The following is a 19,947-nucleotide window of genomic DNA, read 5'->3' on the forward strand; positions in this document are numbered from 1 at the left end:
TGCCATTAATGCATTGTGGCAAAGACGAAAAAGAAAATCATGCACCAACCAATGTTTAGGTCATTCTTTCCTACAGAATTCTGTTGCAACTTTCTCTCTTGGGAAATGATCCCTGTATAATGGGTTATGTTTATGTGAGACATTAAATATATTTTGATTTAAATTGCACCATGAATAATAAAAATACTTTATCAGGCATTTACATACATTAGATGCTCAATGTAAATACAACTCTTGGCATAAATATCATATCAATAAAATATAAAGGTGTATATATAATAGATATTCAGTATGAACACATATATGCATCTATAAATAATACTTATAATTTTTAAGTATGACCCTTCTGGTTATTTATTCTGCAAAATAATCTTTACCAAATATCTACTATGTGTCAGGCACTCTTCCAGGTTACTGAAAATAAAGAGTGAACAACACAGACAACATCCCACCTTTGGATTATTATGGACCTGGGCAAGAAGCGAATTAAGTGTTATACATAATAAATAAACAAACTAATAGCAAGTTTGAAATGCAAGGTAGGCGAGATGTGGGTTTGCAATTTCAAATACAGGGATCAAGGTGGGCTTTGCTAAGAGGGAGCTGGATAATAGTAGTCAGACCTTCAGGCTTCTGCGGGAGGCAGAGGAAAAATAATACGATAAATGATAAAGCTGGCTTCCTTCTTTTTTGTTGTATCTCCTTGAGCAAACTGTAGGTCAAATTGGTGTTACTCCTGCATTTTAGATACCCCTACTTAAGTTATTTGCCTACTTATAAACGTGTGTTCCCTTATCCTCATATAGTGAGCTGGATAGTTCTGAGACGTGGCAACTGGATAAAGAGTGGTAGGCACAGCTATGTCAGTTCTGGTTGGCCAGCAACCAGCAGGCAAATGTGTACCCCGCTGCTGACGTGCCATGAATAACACCCATTACGAACAGTCTTCTCTGTGGGTACAAAGCTGTCGCTCCCAATTCGGACACCAAGAAGCTCTTCCAAATCGCAGTGGTGTTCTTCCCCAGGACTGGCAAGGTTGAGAAGGCCCTCAGATGCCCTCTGACATCAAAGTAGACAGAGTCTGGCTGGCCAGCCTCCTCAGCAAAGTTTACACATTTCCAGGAGCCTCAAGAAGAGACAAGATTCTTTCCCCAACTCTGGACCTCATCTCGATTGTTTCATGAGATTAAATACTGTAAACTGAGAATGTTTTATTCAAGAAATCAAATAAGCTTCAGTGAAAGGAAATACATTAATATAATCCATCACATCAAAAGGCTAAAGTAAGAAAAAGCATATCATCAGCACTCTAAATGCTGTTCAGATATCTGCTAAAATTCAACATCCTTTACGGATTTATAAATCTTGTCAAAACAAAAAGCTTTTAGGAAACTATGTATAGAAGAATTCTTCCTTAAAAAGAGGAAGAATAGGTATTAATAGTCAACAATCAATGTTGATTTTTAAGGAAATCAGGACTACAACCACCATCATTACCTAAAATTGTTCTGGAAGTTCTAGCCAATAGCTTAAGGTAAGAAAAAATATGAGAATTGCAAATATTGATAAGGTACAGTATTCAGTATTTACAGATGATATAATTATATACTAAAATGCCAAAATGATAAAACTATAAACTAATGTTGCTTATTATGTAATAAAAATACAAAATCAAAAATACTGGGATTGCTTCTTCCCTTACATTTTCTCTGCTCACTCTAAAATTTGTAAAATTTGAATTTAGAGATTCCTGTAGAGATAAACAAGAATTGTTCTTACATATCTCTTGATTTTTCCCTCCCTTGTTTCTTCGTGTCTTTATTCTATGTTGTTTCAAATATATAACTTTATTTCCCAGCCTTCTTTTGATTTTTTGGTAACCATATTGTTAATTTTATAATGTTCTTTTTGAAATCTCTTTTCTCTTTGAAATCAGTTTGTACATCAGTTTTTATTCCCTAGTTCTACCCTCTAGAACTCTCGATTTTCTACAAATACCACATTCTTTCTTTTCTGTTTGTTTAAAAGCCGAGAACTAGGTTCAGTAGCTGTCTCACATTTATTTTTATTTTTATTTGCCATTGCATGAATAAGGAGATCTCTTTTCCGGGCCAAGCCTCTTGTTGAGAAGGCTGGCTGGGATCTTCATGTAGGTAGCCACATCATACAGCATTTTCACTTTCGTGGTGGGAGGGGAACTTGCTAATTTACCTACGAGACGTCTCATTGCTTGAATTACTGCATCTTTTGATATATAAATTTTCTTTGCACTTATAAAGGGAGTCTGTGCACGTGCATGCCTGGATTTAAGAGAGATTCTTTATAATATTAGATGGATCACCCTCTAAAAGTTTGATTTGGGGCCAAAAGGAAAGCAGGAATGTTTTCTCTAATTTAAAGGACAGAGACAGTTGGCAGTGTATGATGTGGTTTTTAGTCCTGCCAAAAATGTAACAGGTATCCTGGTGAAGACAGCAGTGTGCCGTAGATTTCTTGTGTGGAATGCATTTTCTTTTCTGTGTTGGTCACTATAGCTCATCTTTAGTTGGGGCACAGTCCCCTTCTTTAATTAGCAAAACTGCTCTCATGATCCTGTTGATACGGCTCTTACCTGATTTCTGCTCTTAATACAAACTTTGCCCGATTTGGGAAGTTGGGAAGCAAGGGAATAAATTTATGGGCTCGAAAAGCTACTTATCAATAAATGTTTATAAAGTTTTAGAGCAAAATGGCTAGAATTATAAAACAACGAGGAATGCATTTAAAATTCTCTGAGAAATGGTACTGGGTAGGTTTGTTATTCTATAATACTCTCCTTTTCTAGAAAAAATAATTAGCTCTGAATTTAGCTGCAATCTAATCCAATTATAGCTGAAACCTTAACAATTTGCTATAAAGCTTTAAAAATTATGCTTTTTGACATTGCCAGTATTGGCCTTTTCAAAAATCCATTTTACCTTCCTTTTGACATTGCTTTATTCCAGACCAATTGCAAATGATGCAGCCTCAACAAAGCTCAAACATACTAGGAAATGATGTGGAACAGAAATTAAAATTCATGCATTAATTTTCGTTTTTATTTCCATAGCTATTTATTCCCACCCAGTATGCTACAGATCTTAATATGAATAATTTTTAAAGTATTTTTTCTCTATTTAATACTTCTTCATTCCCTATTTAATGACTCTTTGTTATGCTAGCAAACAATATCACAAGTCAAATGTTCATTGTAGGTTATAATATTTTTATACAACTGTTAGTGTCACGTTCAGTCTCTATGGTAAATTCAGTGAAACTCTCACCCTGAGCCGTTAGGGGTAGTCAGGGTTTAGATAATGGCCAAAGAGTGACAACTGGGCTATTGTGTGAGAAAGAGTTGATCTAGTGGGGACAAAAAATGAAGTCAATTTCTCCCGGTGTCACTTGGAATACTACCTCTGACGGCTGTTCTCTGAGTTTTGACGTCTAAGGACGCCTCTCTTGTGTTCTTTTCTTTCACGCAGGTGGTGCCATAAGAGGATGAATGGAACCCCTCCTGGAAGAAATATCAAGTTCTCCAGCTGCCCTATCATCTTCCTTATGAGGCTAATTGGTGATTTCTAATGTAATTACATGGAAAAAAATCACAGGAATTTTCAGTATGAGAATTTCCTTTGACTATTATGTTGGTCCTATCAAGAGGACCAAATGACATGGAGTCATGAGAACTAATTGTATTAAAGAAATGGGCAAACTTCCTTTTATCCTTCTGCTATTCATATCTGTTTCCTTCCTGACAAACACCCCTGCCTTCCTCTAGTGAGAGTTGTCCTCTCTCCTATGGAGAAACCATGCCGTGTGGTTCGGAGGGACTAACCTCACCCCCCTGCCAACCACACAGCAGTAGAAATGTGACCTTAATCTCAGGAATGAGAGTGCTCAAGTCACCAGTCCAAGGAACGGGTAAGAAATAGAAATGTCACCAAAAGGAGGCAAATGGGACTGCCCCCCCACCCAGGGTACTCCACTGCTACCAAGGAAGAAACTCCCTTGTGATGAGGCTGAAATGCCCTTAGGATTGTAGTCTCAGGCTGTCAGGAACCATCATGCACGTCACATGCAGGAAGCTAGTCTGAAAGATGGAGGTGCAGATCTTTAATGATGTCTTTTAACTTCCTGTATCAAACCAAGCCTGAAGCTAGCAGATGCTGCAAATTTTGTTTGACTGGGGCTAAAGATTGATATCCTTTAACACTAAAGCCAGTTTAAATTACCTAAGTCGCTTAACTGAGCTGGAAGCGTCCTAAGACAGAAACTCCAACCTTGGCTTTGAGGCAAAAGAAAAAAGCTACAAGGGGAAATTCAAAAGAAAGTGGACCAAGGTTCTGTAATTGATGTATTCAATTTCCCACATAGCAGACAGAGGGACCTTTTGGAAATGTAACTCCATTCACGTTATTTCCCCTCTTAAAACTTTCACATTCTTCCCGTTGCCTTCCAAGTCTTGTCCACCTCCGCTGCCTCCCTTCCCTCCACCACCAGCTTTCCGTCAGCGTTCTTGTCTCCGTGCCCATTTGTCCCTACCTCACAGTCTGTAGGCTTGCTTCCAATTATCCTACGGTCCCTCTCGCCTGGACAGTTCAGCTCAACTCTCACATCACTATTAAGTTTACCCTTGAGGACACTCTCTAAAATGAGCGAGGCACCTTCTAACTCCTTACTTGATTTCTATATAGCATTTGACACTATGAAATTATCTTTTTTAAAAAATAGCATCATTCACTTATTTAACTCTTTGCCCCTGTGTGAATGTGAGTTCCATGAAAACAGAGATGCTTTCAATTTTGCTCCTCGGTGCACCCTTGGAGGTTATTACTGTGTCTAGTGCAGAGGCACACTAAATTCAAAATTGTTGAGTTGATAAATGTTTAAATAACATTTTTCCGTTTTTGCTCAGGAGAATTCTGTCATTCTAACTTTATTCCTCTGTAGGTGTTTCTCTCTCCTTTCTATCTTCTCCTTTCAGGATCTTCTCTCTCTTTCTCCCTGCCCATTTGCAGTTTCACGACCATGTGTTTGGTCATAAGTAGTTTTTTGGTTATCCAGTTTGGGTTAAAGTCTCACCAATTTTGAAAAACTTGAAGTTATTAATTCTTTAAATAAAGCCTTGTCTCAATTTGAATGTTCTCTTTTGGGATGCTGGTCTTATTCTGTTTGCCATGTCTCTGTGCTACTTTTCCATAGTTCTCATTTCTTTACTCTGCTGTTGCTTGTTTCTGTCACTTGGATCTCGTGCTGGCTTGCTTTCTCATGCTCTGGTGCTCTTCCTGCAGTCGTGCTTACATCACCTGATGCAGTCCTATTGGCTGTTACCTGAGCTCCTCCAGGGAGAAGCTACCCTCTACAGCGGATTTGCCTCCGCTTCTATCAACAGAAAGGGGTATAACGGTCAATCCAGCTTAATCACCAAATAGACATGTTGTAGTGATAAACAACTTAAAATTCTAAGTGGTTTAATAAAAAACGCTTATTTCTCCCTAAAACTATAGGTCTACTGTAGGGTTCTGGGGGCATCTACTCTTCTTCATCCTCACTGGGGGATCCAGACTGATAGATCAGTGTCTTTTTGGAATATTGCTGGTCATTGCAGAGAGAGGAAAAGAACTCTTGAGGGTCTCATGTTGGCGTATCAATGCTCTTGCACAGAAATAACACTCCGTCATTTCTACACAAATCATTACGAAGAGCTAGAAACATGTTCCCCACGCCCTAACCCACAGAGGGAGCAAAACCAGTGGCTCACTAACGACTACCACTTGGGGTGTCCCCCAGGCCCGGGAACACTTTAGCCTCTCAAGTTTCAGTGACTTGTTCCTTTGCTGATCCAGAGATTCCTGCTCTGTCTGTTTCTGATGTTCCAAGGAGCTCTGAAGCTCTGGATCTTGCCTTTTCAGGCCACGTTTCTGTCATCCTTGTTTCCAGGTCTTGGGTATTTCCAACTGATCTGGGGCGCTTCTTGCTGGGTCCCTGGCCACAGAACCCGTGGATCCTGACACCCTAATCTCGGTTCTCTCCTCTTCAGGGCTCAACCTCATCTGTGGGTTTCTTTGTTTATGTGGCCCACAGAAAACTTCTCTACTTCTTAGGAGAACAACTTCACAACTTCACATACCAGGGAACTGAGGCATGAAGAGGTTAGCTCCAACAGAATAAAAAGCTCTTACAAACTGCCCACTGGCATCCCAAAGATCTCCCAGATATTTACTGAAGGAGCTGAGAACTGAATGAGGGTATGTTATTTGTTGGCTTTTTTGGGTTTTGTTTATTTTTAATTCTACACTTATTACTCTTTCCCTTTTATTGCACTGATGCCAGTATAATATTCTATGCCTCCTTCATGTATAATATGTCACTTCAAATATAATGTATACTTCAAAAATAATATACTACATCAAAAGTTGTTTCAAGTAATCACATAATCTAGTATTTCAAATTACTTGTTGATATTTGTCACATTTCCCTATTAATTCTTAATTTTCCTCAATATTATATTATATGTTTCCTTGTCTTGAAAAAGAGATGAAAACTTTTAATCGTTGCCTCCTACAACTTTGGAAAGAGCTGGAGAAATATCTCCAAGAATTAGGTTACATTCTTGTTATCTGAGCCTCCTTCACTTAAATATCTACTTTTTGTTTCTCTTTCTTCTTCTTTAATTGAAGACATTTGCCAAACTCCAATTATTTCTTTCCTTGGTGAGATACATGGTTAGAAGACTCTTTCCCCTCAGCATGTTTTATCTTCCATAACTCTGAGGACTGATCGCTCAGCATCTGTTGTAAAATAAGATCTAATTCTGCCAAGGTACATAGCACTGGAAGCCATCCTTGTCTACATTTGGCCTAATGTGGAAGTTCCTTCATTGGTCCTCTAATATGTAGATTGAGAAATTGATCTAAGATTTGAATAACTGCGGAATTCTCAAAAAACTCCCTCAACAAAAACCTTGACAAATCCAATAATGTAAACATTGTACCAAAGAAAAATCATAGAAAAGATGAGAGAAAAATAAAGAATGCACACAATCTCGTTTCCAGTAACATTTTTGATGTATATTCTATGTATTTTATAAAATGACCTCAGCTGCAAATAAGAGGCTACAGCAGCTCAAATGACTGAAATAGAAGAATTAATATCTTTTTTTCTTATTGAGATAACATTGGTTTATAACATTCTATAAATTTCAGGTGTACATCATTGTATTTCAATTTCTGTATAGACCATTATGTTCCCCACCAAAAGTCTAATCTGTATCCACCGCCATACATATGTGCCCCTTACCCCTTTCACCTTCCCCAACCCACCTTTCCCTCTGGTAACCACCAATCTGTTCTCTGTATCTATGTGTTTGTTTGTTGTTGTTGTTTTATCTTCCACATATGAGTGAAATCATATGGTATTTGGCTTTCTTCATCTGACTAATTTTGCTTAACATAATACCCTCAAGGTCCATTCATGTTGTTGCAAGTGGCAAGATTTCATCTTTTTTATGGCTGAGTAATAGTCCATTGTATATATATACTACATCTTTATCCATTCATCTGTTGATGGGCACTTAGATTGTTTCCAAGTCTTGGCTGTTGTGAATAATGCTGCAGTGAACATAGGGGTGCATACATCTTTTCAAATTAGTGTGTTTTTGTGTTCTTTGAATAAATACCCAGAAGTGGAATAGCTGGATCATATGGTGGTTTTAGTCTTGATCTTTTGAGGAATCTCCCTACTGTTTTCCATAGTGGCAACACCAGTTTGCATTCCCACCAGCAGTGTATGAGGGTTTCCTTTACTCCACATCCTCTCCAACACTTGTTATTTCTTGTCTTGTTAACTATAGCCATTCTGAAGGGCATGAGGCGATATCTCATTGTAGTTTTGATTTTCATTTCCCTAATAATTAGTGATGTTGAGCATCTTTTCATATGCCTTTTTGGCCTCTGTCTATCTTCTTCAGAAAAGTGTCTGTTCATATCCTCTGCCAGTTTTTGATAGGGTTGTTTTGTTTTGTTGTTAAGTTGTATGAATTCTTTATATATTTTGGATATTAACCCCTTATCAGATATATGATTTGCAAATATCTCCTCCCAAAATGTCTTTTTGTTTTGTTGACGGTTTCCTTTGCTGTGCAGAAGATTTTTAATTTGGAGAAAGGAAAGTCTTTTCAATAAATGGTGTTGGAAAAACTGGACAGCCACGTGCAAAAGAAGGAAAGTAGACCATTATCTTACACTGTACACAAAAATTAACTCAAAATGGATTAAAGACTTGAATGTAAGACTGAAACAAAGAACTCTTAGAAGAAAACATAAGCAGTATGCTCTTTGACATTATTCTTAGCAACATCTTTTTGGAAATGTCTCCTCAGTCAAGAGAAACAAAAGAAAAAATAAACAAATAGGACTAAGTCAGACTAAAAAGCTCTTGTACAGCAGAGTTATTTTCTTATATAACAAGTTCCGAGGGAAGGCAGCATCTCCCAGGCTGGTTTATTCACTGATTTCAAGTAGATACTTTTCCTCTTCTACTGGCAATCTTCAACATGTTGGCTTAGCTCTCCTCAGGGTTTTAAGGTAGCTAGAGCAGTTTCTCACATAACATGCAAACACAAAAGTACTAAATTAAAAAGAGGAATTTTTCATGCTTTTAAGAAGAAGAAAACATTTTCCAGAACCCTCCAGCAGATGCTCCCGGACGTCATTAATCAGAACTAAGTCACATATCAACCTCTTAGGAAATTACTAGAAAAGGAAGTGACATTCTAGTGCTTTAGTGAATAGATATTGGCATTTCTTCTGCTATATCCTTCTGGGTTCCAACATACCAGCAAAATTTTGCTCTATATTTTTCTTTGAGGTCTTCTTTTTTTTTTTTACCTTGCTATAGCACAAGCATTTCTTCATGTTTATATAAGGGCTAAATGCAATTATGTTATATGGGGTTCCAAAATGTATTTAAGTAATGTCCTATGTATTGAATTGATTTCCTATTGATAAGCATTTAGATTACTTCCTGCCATGCAAACTGTAATACACACAGACAAATGAAGAATGAATGTTGAGTAAATACATAGATGATAGATTAGATAGATAGATAGATAGATAGATAGATAGATAGATAGATAGACAGAATTACGGTAATATTGGAACTTTCCTTCCACAACACCTGTGGATAGGAATCAAGTGCGTAAAATAAGTCTTTACTTATTTTCTTCTTAGTTCAGAGCTGGCTGTATCCCATACATTTTGCTGTGTTGTTGTCATTTTCTCTAATTAGTAAAGAGCCTGTAATTGCAGTTTTGATTTCCTCTTTGACACATGATATTTAGAAGATTTTTTAAATTGCTGTGTTATTGCTTTTAAATGTTAGTTAAACATTTATTTTTTCTACTTATTTTTAGTTTTATTACCAGAATTATAGAGGCAGAGAAAATGGCCCATACAATTTATGCTTTGAAGATTTTATTGACATTTCCTTTGTGGCCTAACATATGTTAATTTTGAAATTATCAACTGACACAGGAAAAATGTGCATTTTTCCTACTGGGTAAAATGTTTAATTAAATATATCAAGTTTACCTTAATTTGTATGGAAATTAGATCTTTTATATTTTTGAAACTTGACTGGAAAAATTAGAGAGGGAAAATGTTCTATATTATGTATTTTTTATATTATTTTCATCACATAGGGATTCTTAACAGTTATAGCTTCATTGTCAGTATTTCTCTTTAGTAAATAAGTTGATTATCTTTGTCTTGTTTAGTGCTTCTCGCTTTGGATTCCACATGGTCTGTTTTAACAGAGATTTAGAAAAGGTCTCAAGGGGAGATGTAAGATGCATTTCTTCCTTTCAATCTGGATGAAGTTCCCTCTGCTTCAACCAATAGAGTTGGATAAAAATGATACTATGTGACTTCTGAGCTAGATCATAAAGGATCATGCAGCTTCCGCCTGGTTTTCTTGAAATGCTTGCTTTTGGAACTCTCCTTCTCGTGACCCATCCACCCTACTGGGAGACGCCTGAGCCACTTGGAGAGACACAAACAGGTGCCTCAGCGATAGTCCCAGTTGAGTCCAGTCTCTCAGATATCCCAGCCCAGGCTCTGCAGGTGCGAGTGAAAGAGCCTCCAGGAGATGTCCACCCACAGGCGTGTGACTTATGTCCAGCCACGCAGATCTTCCCACTGAGGTCCCAGACATCACGGAGCGTCGATGAGTCATCCACTGGGTGCCTCAGGATTCCTGACCTCAGAGTATGAAAAAATACCAAAAGGTTTGTAGCTTATGCCACTAAGTTTGAGAGTTACAGACATAGACACTAATCTTGGAAACCCTACACGTGTTTTATAAAACTTATTTATCCTTTTACAATTAATGTTTTATCCTTTTAGGCATATCGTTTGAGAATACCGTACAGCTGTCTGCCTTGTTTTAAATTGTTATAAATTCTTTGTCTTGGGTTCAGTAGGTCAGATTTTGTACTTGATAATGTATTTTAATGCAGCTACATAATTTTTTTAAACTGATATCCATCGTTCTTCAGGGCACTCTGTATCCTGTGTCTATTTAATTTCACCTTTATCCAAAGCCCTTTGAAATATGTCCTGTTCACCCTTGTTTTATTCAGAATTTTGGTGATGCTAGGAAGAGAATATATATTTATCTCCCACATTTTCAGGTTGTTTTCATTTTCCACATGCCCTAACAATATGATGTCTTTTTCCCAGACCATGACAATGGCTTTTCTCTCTTCATTTTGCTTTGGTGCCATAGGTGGTCCTGGAGGCGTAGACGGTCCTGCCAAGGTGTTGCTCATGACCTTTCACCATTTTTGAGTCTCAGAAAGGCTATAATGGGTATGGTTATTCATTACTCGAAGGTTATAAGACGTTTCTATAAAATTACCTTGGACCAGGGGCTGGCCCGGTGGTGTAGTGGTTAAGTTCATGTGCTTCTCTTTTGCAGCCTGGGATCTTGGGTGTGGACCTAGCACCTCTGGTCAAGATATGCTGCGGCAGCCTCCCACATTGAATAGAGGAGATTGTCACATTAGCTCAGTGACAATCTTCCTTACCAAAAAGAAAAACCTTCCTTGGACCAAATTTTAACAGATATTTCTGATCATTTTTTCCAATTTATTCTATGGTTTGGAGTCCATTAGTTTCATTTTTCTTCTTTAGTCAAAGATAGTAATTTATATGTTCTTGCAATGCTGTTTATTTCATCAAGATATTAAAATATAATTATTATAGAACTTTATATAATATCCTCTTGTGAATTACAATCGCTTTCTTATTCTGAATATTTTTAATTAAATATTTCTCTATTTATTGGTTTATTTAAAGAACTAATTCTTTTATGTATTCATCAATTCTATTTGTGTTGTTTTCTAATTAATTTGTTTCTCTTCCTGTGTAATTCATATCTTTTGTTTCCTTGGTATTATTTTACTCTGCCTTATAATATCATGAGTTTTTACATTGTCTTACTGAAAATAAAACAACTTTTGTGTGTAACTTTTCTTTACTGTAACTTTTTTTTGTTCAAGATTATTTTTAATGTTTTTGCTTAGGCTTCTTCTTTATTGCACATCCGTCTCGTTAGCCTTATGTGCATGTCTGTGAAAAATATTCCTGATCTTTTCCTTTGATGTCTCACCTGCCCTTTAGATGAGCAAGCCCTAGCTGAATTCAGGAGTCTTGATCTTGCTTGCTATATTTGGGGTTCCTGGATGACCTGCTTGGGGTGTGTAATGTGTGTGGCCATGTGCTATAAATAAAACCCCTTCTGATATGGAGCTGTTTGTCCGAGTGCACACAGAATGTTGGAGGACAAAGAACTGCTTACCGGAAGCTGTTCACTCTTGACCTCCTGTTGAGATGCTCTTGCTGACCTCCTCTGGTACAGGTGTCTTTCTAACGAGGCTTCCTTTGGAGTGGCAGCAGCCTGGAGGAACTTGATACAGCTTGAACCTGATGTTTTCACACCACCTTTTCTCTAAGAAACTCTTAAATAATTTTTGCATGTTCAGCATCACTATGCTCTGGAGATACAAATATAGATGCAGAAGGATTACTTAATCCAATATTAAACACAGAAGCACTCTCTTAGGAGGGGTTTACGCAGCTGTTTAGTAGAACACAGAGTCCTCAAACAATAGTTTAAGATGAGATAGGAAGATAAGACCGCTTGTTTGATTAAGCTCCGGGGAGTGCTGGGAAAAGCAGAACACGTTCACGACACAAACAGCATCCCAGGGGTAACAACCTAACTGTTGCAGAATCAATTTCTGAAGGTTTGGACGATCTGGGGACAGCATCGTCCTAGCAGAGGGTGTCTGAGGGCAACCTCAGGGAATCAGTAGAGAGGCAGCCAGGATGGCAATATCTGGAGTCAGTGAATGTATGAGATGACATGCTTGGAACCAGGGACAACACAGATATCTACTTAAAAGATAACATCCCAGCAGGGGTGCAGGAAGCAGAGTTAGGCAGAGCTCACTAAGCATCCTGGAAGTCTGGAGGAAGCCGGCTAGTGACGGAGTAGAAAAAGCTTATCATTAATCCGGGTCTAATCAGGCTAAGTTTAGGGTCTGGGGGTAAAATGGGCATCAAAGGTCAAGGGCAAGGTCAAAGTTCTACGTGCCTCAGACTCTCTATCCTTAGCTGAACTTTGCTTCCTCTAGAGCTATGCTGTCTAATCACTAGCCAGTTAGGCTATTTAAATTTTAAAGAAAATTTAAAATTCGTTTCCTCTGTCTCACTAGATATATTTTAAATGCTCAATCTGTGCACAGCATAGAATGAACATTTCCAACATCCCGGAAAGTTCTACGGGACAACGTTGCTTTTCAGCCACGGTCCACAAACAGATGGAAGATCACGCACTGGGCATCCTGTTGGACCTGCCTCTCATATTTATTTTCACCTCATCTTTTTTATTTTTAGTTTTGGGTGTGTTTCATGATGCACATGATATATTAGTACATAATATATGTAAATTCTAAAAACTAACGTTTTATTCTTAACTTCAAGCTTTACTTTTTCTCCTTAGCATTTACCATAATTTAATATATATTTTCCTCATTTATCTTTTTTTATTACTATTTATGATTTCTTCAAAATCTAAGCTCCATGAAGGAAAGAAATTCACTCTTTCTTTTTTTATTCACTGAAATTATCACAGCACACAGATGTTCAATAACTAACGGTTGACTATTCATTGCCAACCCTTCAGGTTGTTTAGGTAGTTCACCGCACGAAAACAAGGTATTATGTTACACATGGGGGAAATTAGTTATATTTGCTTTAATAAGAAGATGACAGAAAAGTGAATTGTTCCATCAAAACCATCACGTTGGGACTAATTTCTGACATGGAAATAAAATCAAGGAGAGGCACCCTTTTCTAATTTGCACAAAAGATCAGTAAAGGCCATGATGAGTACATGACAGACAAATTCAGTATACCTATTCTAGAAGATAAGAATCTAACAGGAGTAATGGCCTTAAAAAATCTTACTCAGAGTAGCAAGTGGAGGTGCCGGGGTGAAGAAAGCCTGTGGAGTAAGACAGCATGTTGTGTACCAGTAATCAGGGTCTTAAAGTGGGGGTGAGGAAGGAGTTATCAGTGCATCCCAGGGGATGACAACAGCAGGTTTCTTCTGATCCAGTCAGACATCACAGAAGCTGATGAGCTTGCCATTCAGCCAGCGGGTAACAACTTCTCAATAATACCAGTTGACTCAAAATCATCACTCAGATGTACGTTTGATTGCCATGATGATCAGCTGTTCTAAAACACTGGAGGATGACGCTGAGACCAATCACTCAGCAGTAGACAGCGGTGCATTCTATCGATTTGGGTGCAATTTAAAGTTTATTGGTACATCGCAGAAAACGGTAAAATAAAATTTGGAGTCAAAAAGAATGAGGGTATAATCTGGACTCCTCCTCAATTTGAACGTGAGGACGTGGCTATATATTAGCCTCTGTCAGTTCCCATATTTGTGAAATGGTATTAATTACATGAAATTGTACAAGTCCCACCGGGCTGTGGAGGATTGAGTTGACCATTCATGTAAATTCTCCAGAAGAGTCTCGGCATATGGCAGAGGCTCAGTGAAGGAGGATTTCCTTTTCCCTTCCTCGTTCTTAAAATTCCAGTTTGACCTAAAGTTCTTCTCGTAAGTCTTCAACTCCGTTCAGAAAGATAATAATTATAAAAAGCATAGCAGTTGATATTGAAATTTTACTACATAAGAGGTTCATGTGAAGTGCATTGCATATTCTTTCAACTAGAAGCCCAGCGTCATCATGTTTCAACTATTTGGCCCCTCACTCCCCAACCCTGCTGACCCCTCATGGCACCAAAGATCCCTCTCTCATGATGGGTTCAGCACTATTGAGAATAGGAACTTGCAGAAGAGAGTTTAAATTTCTCCATCTGTACGAGAGAGTTATCATTACCTTGTTCACATTCATTTCTTAATGTTACTCCCAATCTTACTCTAAACTCTTTCAAGGATTTTCAAATAAACTTAATGAAGACTCGGGTGGCAAGCTGAAGGGAAGAGAGGGTTAAGAAATGTGCGTCTAAGGACAACGACCTGCCCTCAGCCCAGCATCAAAGGTCAATTCAGAAAGTCTACTTGGATGAAGCTTACATTTTGAAAGACACACTTCACTGCCTTGATAATTTTGTTGTGAGCCAGCTCTGAATTTCACGTGTTTCTCTGACACATTGACATGACTCACATTTACAATATATCTCTGGAATGATCATTCCTTCCTATTAATAGAAGCAAAAAAAAAAAAATTAAGAAAATTTCAAAACATCACAAAACACATTGGCAGAACTTCTGGGATGCAAGTGACCTGGAGCTCAAGAACAAAGTCACCCCGTCCTTATCCCTCTGTGGAGCAAATAGAGTGCCAGCTGGAGGAGCAGCACCTGCTTATCAACGCATTTCTTTTCAAGAATCAAGTCTTTGTTCTGACGCTGCTCTTATGTCTCTTCCTCTGGAGCTGCTTTTGTGCCAAGAATGCACTAAGAAAAAGAAGACTCTGATAAATAAAAATCCAAAGATTCCCAAAGCTGAAAGAAGTAATATTTTTCAATCTAGAAAATCACAGCTTGAATCACATCTCCTGAGCTCAAGTCTCGGAGAGTTCAAACCTTATTTCCATACTTTTATACCTAACATATCCTCTTTTGTGATGTCAGGCTATAAGAAAAGCATATATTTTGTCTGACAGCCAAGAAATATTCTTATTACGTGTATTATGAAATTTTTCCTGAAAGTATACCACATTCTACTTGAGCTTTGCACATTTAAGGAGAAGAAAGAAGGCTCCAACAGCAGCATTGTCAATGCTCACACTGCTCTCCCAACAGAACAGTGGGCCTGGCCTGGGGCAGGATGGGGTATCCTTGGCTGATGAGGTTGGAAGAAGTGAAACAAACTGTGTTTCCTGCCCAGAAAGATCAATTTGATATTCATATCTTGGAATAGATTCAGTTTTAAGTGGCCCTCAGAGTAAGCTTACTAGTCCCAGGGGGGAAAAAACCTTACACATTTGTAACTACTTTTTTCTAAAGCTTAAATAGCAATTTCTAACTTGATCATGCGTTATTTCCCCAAGTTTGGTGCTGCATAAATTGTTACTCAGGGTAAATATTAAATTTGTTGTGCAAAGGTGGAGATGTACTGATATTTAAAGTAAATCAAAAAAACCAGAATTAAGACTAAGCCAAAAAAAAGGAGTTCCTTAATTTGAAAATGACTACTTTGTTAATGACATAAGGAGAATTTATTAAGTTATTTCTATGTCTGTTATGACAAGCCTAGAGACATTAGGCTTGCCTTTTGAGGTCTTAGCTGTCAAGTGTGTATTAACCTGTTTGAATTCCAGGCCAGGAAAGACCAACTGAGAGACTCAGAACCAGAGATTGGGGCTCAAAGTACCAGGGGTGAGTAAAAGGGCAAGGTGTCCTGTCCATGGCCCCTAAAAGCAGGAAGATTTAGAGGCTGTGTCCTGACAAATCAATTGATAAAGTTTTATCAATTGATCACTTGATTAAAAAATAGGGGGGAGTGACATCAGCATCATGATGGAGTCAGTTGTTCCCTTTGTCTCTCCCCTCTGACAACCAAGCAGACATCCATTAACCAATAAAGGCTTCCCTACAGAGCACAGAAGGATGCCTGAGAAATCCATGCAGCCATACATAGGAAGGTGTGTGGACTGGATCCCGGGGAAGCAGTAGAAGTAGGGGAGAAGCCCCCTTCTGCTCCCCAGAGGCAGTGATCCAGGACGTGGGTCCTCCTACAGCAGCCAGCATGACAGTGAGTGGGAGCAGGGGCAGCCTGGCCTGCATATGAATGCTTATGGAGCAGTGGTAGCCTGGTCCATGGGAGCACCCACCAAGCCACAGTGGTCCCAACCATATAAACACTCCCTGCCAAGCAGTGGCAGCCAGGCCCACGTGAAAACACCATACCAAGCAGTGGCGGCCCAGCCCACACAAACATAGAGTGGCCTGACCAGCACAACTATGAGCAGGTGGGGCAGGAACAGAAAAAACCGTCCCTGTCCCCATCCCCAGAGGTAACAGGTGGAATCTTAAACCAGAATCAGTAGGAACCACAGTAGAACTGGTGACCTAGCCACCAGTGGCAGCAACCCTGATGCCAGCTCCACCAGCAGCAGGGGCTGCATACAAGTCCCTGGGTCCGCAGTCCCCTGCCAGCACAATGACACCCATGAACCCATCACCCCTGGCAGCAGTGCAAACAGTATCCAAAGACAGACAGGAACAGCAGCACAGGTGATGCAAGGGACAGCAGCATCCGAGCCCAGAGAGAGAACCAGTGGAGTAACAAGAGACCCAGGTGATCAGGAACAAAGTAAGCAAAGCTGTACCCAAATAAGAAAAGTTGACCTCTATCATAAATGTGTCAGAAGAGCATCAATCCATCAAGCACCATGAAGAACTACAGCAACACAGCATAAAAGAAGCAATAGATCTCCAGAAATGAAACCTGAAATCACAGAAGATTACAATCTAACTGACAGAAAGTTCAAAACAGTTGTCATAAAGCAGCTCAATGAGTTACAAGAAAACTCAGAAAGACAGTTCAATGAGCTCAGGCGTAAAATTAATGAACAGAAGGAATATTTCACCAAGGGTATTGAAGCTCTAAAACAACAACAACAAAAAAACAAACAGAAATTCTGGATATGAAGGACACAATTAATGAGATAAAAAATAATGCAGAAAGAAAAAAACAGATCCAACCTTATAAAAGAGAGAATTAGTGAGCTCAAAGAAAGAAACCTAGAAATGCTTCAGGTAGAGGAGGAAAGACAACTAAGATTTTAAAAAATGAATAAATTCATTGAGAACTGTCTGATTCAATTAGGAAGAGTAGCATAGCATTGTAGGCATCCCAGAGGGAGAAGGGAGGGAGAAAGGAGCAGAGAGCTTGTTTAAAGAAATAATAGCTGAGAACTTCCCAAACCCAGGGAAATCACTGGACTGACAAGTACATTAAGTCAATAGAACTCCTAATTACATCAATGCCACAAGACCTTCTCCAAGACATATAATAGTAAAACTGGCAAAAGTCAATGACAAAGAAAACAATTTAAGGGCAGCAAGAGAGAAGAATAACCTACAAAGGAAGCCCTATCAGGCTTTCAGCAGATTTCCCAGCAGAAACCTTAAAGGCTAGGAGACAATGGAATGATGTATTCAAAATACTCGAAGACAAAAATTACCTGCCAAGAATACTCTATCCAATTAATCTATCCTTCAGATACAATGGAGAAATAAAAGTTTCCCAAGATAAACAAACGCTGAAGGAGTTCACCGCCACTAGACCTCCCCCCTTACAAGAAATGATGAAGGAAGCCTTCCTACCTGAAACAAAAAGGCAAAAGTTTAAAAAGCTCTGAACAAGGAGATAAATAGAAAGATAAAATCAGAAAATTGCAGCTTTCTATAAGAACAAGTTAGCAAACAATTATAACATAAAAGATAAGAGAAAGAAAGCATCAAAAATAACTATTAACACTTCAATTTAGTCAGAAACTCACAACACAAAAGAGAATAATTTGTGACAACAAAAACCTAGAAAGGGAAAAGGAAAGAGATTGAGCCTACTTAGGCTAATGGAGATTAGAAGCTATCAGAAAATGGACTATCTCATCTATGAGATCTTTTATACAAACCTCATGATAACCAGAAAACAAAAACTCAGAACAGAGCCACAAATCATGAATAAAGACAAAACTGAAAAAACCATCACAGAAAACCAACAAACTGAAATGACAGTCAAAAAGACAAGGGAAAAGAAACAACAGAAATATAAAACAACCAGAAAACAAGAGATAAAATGTCAGTATTAAGCCCTCATATATCTATAAGCACTCTAAATGTAAATGGATTGAATTCTCCAATTGAAATGCATAGAGTGGCTGGAGGGGTTAAAAAACAAGACCCAACAGTATGCTGTCTCCAGGAAACACCTCTCAGCTATAAAGACAAACACAGGCTCAGAGAAAAGGGATAGAAGATGATACTCCAAGCAAATGGCAAACAAAAGAAAGCAGATGTTGCCATACATATGTCAGACAAAGCAGATTTCAAGATAAAAAAGACAATGAGAGACAAAGAGGCGAAGTATATAATGATAAAAGGGACACTTCTCCAAGAGGACATAACACTTATAAATATATATGCACTTGACACGGGAGCACCAAAGTACGTACAGCAACTATTAACAAACCTAAAAGCATAAATTGACAGAAACACAATAATAATAGGGGACCTTAACACCCCACTCAGATCAATGGATAGATCTAGCCAGAAGGTCAATAAGAAAAGTGTGGCCTTAAATGAAACACTAGGCCAGATGGACTTAATAGATATATAGAGAACATTCCATCCAAAAACAGCAGAATACATATTCTCCTCAAGTGCACATGGAATATTCTCAAAGATAGACCATATGTTGGGAAACAAGGCAAGCCTTAATAAATTTAAGAAGATTGAAACCATATCAAGCATCTTTTCTGCCCACAATGCTATGAAACCAAAAATCAACTATAGGAAAAAACCTGGGACAGTCACAAACATGTGGAAACTAAACAACATACTATTGAACTGAACAACTATTGGATCAATGAACAAATTAAAGGAGAAATAATACCTAGAGACAAATGAAAATGAAAACACAACATACCAACTCTTCTGGGATTTGGCAAAAGAAGTACTAAGAGGGAAATTTATAGCAGTACAGTCCCACCTCAAAGAAGAAGAAACAATAAAAATCAGAGTAAAAATAAACAAAATAGAGACTCAGAAAACAATAGAAAGTATCAATGAAACTGAGAGCTGGTTCTTTGAGGTGATAAATAAAACTGACAAACCATTAGTCAGATTCACTCAGAAAAAAATAGAGAAGACTCAAATAAATAAAATCAGAAGTAAAAGAGAAGAAATTACAATGGACACCACAGAAATACAAAGCTTGTAAGAGAATACTAGGAAAAGTTATATGCCAACAAACTGGATAACCTAGAAGAAATGGATAAATCTTTAGAATCATACAACATCCAAAAACTGAATCAAGAAGAAATAGAAAATTTGAATAGACCAATCACAAGCAAAGAGATTGAAACAGTCATCGAAACCTCCCCAAAAACAAAAGCCCAGGACTTCCTGGTTTCCTTGGTGAGTTCTATCAAACATTCAAAGAATACTCAATAGTTATGCTTCTCAAACTCTTCCAAGAAATTGAAGAGGAGGGGAAGCTTTCTAACTCATTCTATGAGGGTAACATAACCCTGATACCAAAACCAGACAAGGGCACCACAAAAAAGAAAATTACAGGCCAATATCACTGATG

This window comes from Equus caballus, chromosome 1 (assembly GCF_041296265.1).
Source record: "Equus caballus isolate H_3958 breed thoroughbred chromosome 1, TB-T2T, whole genome shotgun sequence".
Taxonomy (NCBI): domain Eukaryota; kingdom Metazoa; phylum Chordata; class Mammalia; order Perissodactyla; family Equidae; genus Equus; species Equus caballus.